Raw genomic sequence first — 5,259 nt, forward strand, 5'->3', positions numbered from 1 at the left:
ATCGAATAGGTTTAGGATTTCACTGTTAAAGATATTAAAAAGGATTGGGGACGTGACTGTTCCTTGTTGCATGCCTTCCTGGAGACTAAAAGTTATAGTTGATGTATTAACGCCGTTCCAAGTTACGAACGACTTACCGTGGATCATGCCGGTTATCAGGAGGGTCAGTGGACGTGGGAAATTGAGTTTATCTAATAGGTATGCGAGTCCATTTAACCAGACCGAGTCGAAGGCCTTCTCGAGATCAATGAGTGCTGCTCCAACTAGCTTACCGTTTAGGAGGTATCTGTTGACGTCTGAGGAGAATTTATTAATCGCGTGTACTGTGGAATGATTATGTCTGAATCCGAACTGGTTGTCTGGGATAATTTTTTTGAGTCTATGTGGTTTATAATTTGGATTTTGATTAATTTTTCAAAATTCCAGTATGCAGTTTCAGAATTCCTGAACAGTTTAATTAGGTGTTTGTTTACAATTTTTATTTTTGTCGCGATTAACCTTCTACGCCATGCGTTTGTGGTATTGATTTGAATAGTTCGGTGATTAATGTTGACTTGACGGCTTGTAGTTTTTTGATTTTGTTATCTATCTATTTTATACAACCCTTGTGGGTTCGAACTCACAAGTCAGGATGGCCGAGCGGTCTAAGGCGCTGCGTTCAGGTCGCAGTCCACTCTGTGGGCGTGGGTTCGAATCCCACTTCTGACAAACATTTTTTTTTCTACCAGCAATCTGGCCGTCGCGACGCGTCACTGATCCGATCTGCATAGCTCGATCGATCTTGCTCAACGATAAACCACTCCCCACTACCCCGGGGTCTGCACTCGCCAATGACCTAAATCAAGGTTATGTAACGCCGCGAGACTATAGTCTCTTCCTCCACTACGAACCTCTTCGCAAAATACTACTCTGCAGAAACATCGATCAGCGTTTCCACGAATTGTTTGTAACTCGAGACCGACTCCTCACTAATTATGACCCCGCAGATCGGTATAAATAATAATTACGAGAACTAATGCATTTATTAATAAATTCTGATAATAGATGACGGGTTATGAATAAAATATTTCATATTTCAGCTAGGTACGGATTGGGAAAATGAAGTTCTTCTATCGGTGTTTCTGTTATTCATTTGTTAATAACAGGGAAGAAAAAGTTCAATTACTAAAGAGGAGAACTAAAAAGTTCAATTTTCTTTATTCTTTTATAGAAATATTTACGAAAGTATTTTTGATTAAATCTGTATAATAAATCTTTACTGAAGTCTGAGTATATAATAAAAATGTAATCGAAGTAAAAAGAAATTAAATTGTGATACGAATTTGTTTAAATTTAAATACTATTTATATAAGCTTATTGTTTGTATGTTACTCTATGGTGGATTTGGTTTAAATGTTGGGCGACAGATAGAAGTTATTTTAATTTTACTTTTCGAGCAATCGAACATAACTTTGTCTCGTCTTACCTAACCTAACTTCTTGAATTTTGAAAAATTTTAGAAATGTCACGAGATGTTCTTGGCAATGGCTACCACATCAGTGCCTTCGGAACAGTTATTTTCAAGACCAAGATAAATGAAGCAGGCTTTCTACTGGACCGCTGATCATTTACAACAATTGTCGTTTCTGTACTCATTGCCAATAGAAAACTGGTGATTAAAGTTCGACTAATTTTGCGTGGTTGATTTATGTCACTATACAATATAATTTATTACCAATTACTATCAATTACTATCATTTTAATAAGACATGTTAGATCTTTAAGTTGCATTCATAGACACCTTAAAAACCAAAATTTATTTATAGAATTGTATTTATTCATTTCTCCGTATAACGTGGTTTATTGTACTATTCATACCTATGTATTATACAATTTATGCTACTTTTTGCTAACTATATACCACATATGGTTCCTAGCTTAAATATAGAAGAAAATTTATCACAAAAACCATAAAGCTGTAAAGCTTCTACACACTACAACCTCCGCTAACCGAACTAGATCTTCCTCGATCTTTATTATTGTAATGTTAACTATAGAAAAACCTTCCTTAAACCTCGACTCATCATCTTATATTATTCTATCAAAATAATTTATGTAAAATAAAAAGCAATAAACTAACAATGTTGAATTCGGCGAATCGAAGTTCTACCATATTAAAAAGCGTATAAATTAAAAAATAAGAATTTTTTATCGTACTCGTCGATTTCGAATTTTTTCGTGGAGATTCGGTTCTCACGATTCGACTTAAGCGTCGATTCTTTAAAGAGGATCGAACGTCTCTATCCGAGGCCGGGTCTCTCCGGACGGATTCGCGGAGTTCCCGAGAGCGTCCGACGAATCTTCATTCCAGCGGTTCCCCCGGTCGTAAATTTGGTCGTTCGACGTTACGATTTCGAGATGGAGGCTCGCGAGAGAAGCAAGTGTACCGATTCCGCGCGACGCGTTCGCGTTTTATGCTCGCGCATTCCTGTGCCATTTCTCACTGGACTCTGCGGTGTCCGCGTGCACATGTGCACGTCCGTGTAACATGCGCTTGTATACGTGAGCGCAGCGGGGCTCTGAAGGATGAGGATGAGGTTGCCGGGTGGTGGTGGTAACCTTGGTTAGAGCGTAGATGAGAATAGGGGTAAAGTAAGGCGATAGGATAGGTGAAGCGAGCGTGTTGCCGAGCCGAGAGCCGCGATACAGTTTTATGCAACACCTTATCCGGTCGCGTTCAGCGTGATCTTAACCCCGACACTGTTGCGTTAGGTCTGGCACAGCTGGCTAACTAGAATAAATAGTGCACGGATTCTTTTCCACCGATCAAAATCATCCGAGGAGAATTTCTAGAAAATTCTGCAGCTTCGTGCGAAATTGCTACAACCGGAAGCAATCGCGGCAGCGGGTCCTGTCGGTTGTCAAAATAACTAACGGGGTCCAAATTAAAGTTTAAAGGCAAACGGCTGGCACACATACACACCATAGCCTTTGATTCTCCGTTCTCCCCTATGCTGCGCGTAACCTTGAGAGTCGTTCAAGCGACGGCCATCTTGCCGAGATGCACTTTTGTTTTTCACTTGTCCAAGACTCGCCAGTCTCTCTCTCTCTCTCTCTCTCTCTCTCTCTGTTTCTCTCTGCCTCTCTCTTTCACGCTCTCTCTCCCCCCTCTCTCTCTCTCTCTCCCTTCGGCTCGCTCTCTCTCCCTTCGGCTCGCTCTCTCTCTCTCTCTCGATCCTCCTTGCTGCTCCGCTGCTCGCCTCCTCGTTTCTCTTCTGGCCGATCCAGCGTGCTTCTCGCTCGCCATTCTTTCAGCCTCGCACTTCTGCCTCCGCGGCCCCTGCCGCGCCGCACTTCGCTCGCTCGACTCCTCTTCCAGCGTGCTCGAACATCGCGGCGAGCTGCGCTGGTGTTCTCCATCCGTTCGTCCTACATGCCTCCTACCACAGATTGCCGAGAGAATGCAACCAACCTTCCACAGCTTCTCGCCCTCGTCTCCTCTTCCTCTCGTTCCCGTATCCTCATTCGTCTCCTCTCGCCGGCGATGCTGCCGCTGCCCGAGCGCTACCGCTTATTTATACCCTAACGACGACGCTGGCTCGCGAAATTTTCGCGAGGTGAATAAGGCCAACGGGGCCCCGGGCTCAGCTTTTCCGACGGGAAATCGCGTCGACCGGTCGCCTTTTTAGACGGCCACCACCAGCCCCCCTCGCTGCTCCAGTGGCCCAATTTTCAAGGTAGGTCAGTCACGTGGGCCGCACTCCCAACGCGAATCACACGCGTGTCCCACCTGGCGGCCACCGGTCGCCTCTTTCGATCGGCACTCGGCGCGGAACTCGACTTCGAGCGCTCGAAACAGGGTCGTCTTCGCGATTTTTACTACGAGAAAGTATTTACCGCGCGGATGCGCTTTCTTCAAACGTATTGCACGAGGTTGAGAGACTTTTAGTCTGACATAGAGTTGGCTATTATTCGAATAGCATTTCGATATCAAATTTCATTCGAAGATAATTTTATTTCAAGCATTTATTTAAGTAATATTTTATTCCTAGTATTTACTCAAAGCATTTGTTCGAGAATTTATTAAAATAAAATTTGATTCGTAGTATTTATTTGAATAAAATTTTATTCAAAGCATTTGTTCGAGGTATTTACTAAAATGAAATTTTATTTGTAGTTTTTATTTGATTAAAATGTTATTCGAAGCATTTATTCGAGACATTTATTGTAATAAAATTTTATTCGCAATATTTATTCAAATAATATTTTATTCAAAGCATTTGTTCAAATATTTGAGTAATAAAGTGACCAACTCTGTTGGTTCTATTAGCTATGAAACAGGAATAAACTAAATTTCTTTTATTTTTATTTTATCTCACTGAATAAAATCTATCTTCTTTCAGAAAAATATCGTCTCTCGGTGGAACATCAAATATGGCACGCATCATTCATGATTATATTAACTACAATATATAAAAACTGAAAATGTTGTACCTAGGATAAGTGTATAAGAAATTTTCGACAAATTCATCCTTACCCATACTTCGACAAGTCCGACACGTGATGGAGATTTCTATAAATAAGCTGTTAAGTATGCACGCTATTCCGTTCTTTTTAGTCTGAGTAAAATTCTGGCTTATTGTTATTAATATTTCAAAACTAAATGTAGACACGCAGTAAATATAAATCACCTTTTTCCTTCTAAGAAATCATTGAAACCGAGAAGCTAATCGTTGTAATTATGAAGAAAATGGTACGACAATGGGTTAAAGGTTAACGTGTTTTATATAAGTATAAATTTGTACATAAGTGAAGTATATAAATAATATAAAATGTTTAAAGGAATATGTATAATAGATTTTGAGCGAGTTACTGTGCCCCCGAAAAGATGAAAAATTAATTATTGTTTCAGTTACCTAATCTTTTCTACTTACTGTTTGTAATCTATTCTAATAGTTAAGTGTAATAATTTTATGTTTTCCAAATTAATTTATGTTTTCTTTATTTCTTCTTCACCTTTATTTACAACCTGTTTCTCAACTATTTTGACATAATCAAGACGAAAACGCACCAGACCTTAAATCAAAAATTCAAGAAATTAATTTACTCATTTCCTAAATCTCAAGAAGCTCAAACTTTAATTCTGTCACAAAAATTACTCACCAAATTTGATAGAATGAATTCAATATATTTAATTTAATTCTGTTCTTCCTAAATATAAATAAAATCATGGTGAGCGCACAGTAACCATAGAAATCACAATAATCGTCACGCCTACCC

At 39.6% G+C, this 5,259-nt stretch overlaps 1 non-coding gene across 1 annotated transcript; it reads left to right on the forward strand.

Annotated features, from left to right (window-relative positions):
- Positions 1 to 625: 625 nt before the first annotated feature.
- Trnal-cag (transfer RNA leucine (anticodon CAG)) lies at positions 626 to 708 on the forward strand. Its single transcript has one exon. It is a non-coding gene; the product is annotated as a tRNA-Leu (tRNA).
- Positions 709 to 5,259: the final 4,551 nt, after the last annotated feature.

Source organism: Augochlora pura, chromosome 7 (genome assembly GCF_028453695.1).
Source record: "Augochlora pura isolate Apur16 chromosome 7, APUR_v2.2.1, whole genome shotgun sequence".
In the NCBI taxonomy this organism is placed as follows: domain Eukaryota; kingdom Metazoa; phylum Arthropoda; class Insecta; order Hymenoptera; family Halictidae; genus Augochlora; species Augochlora pura.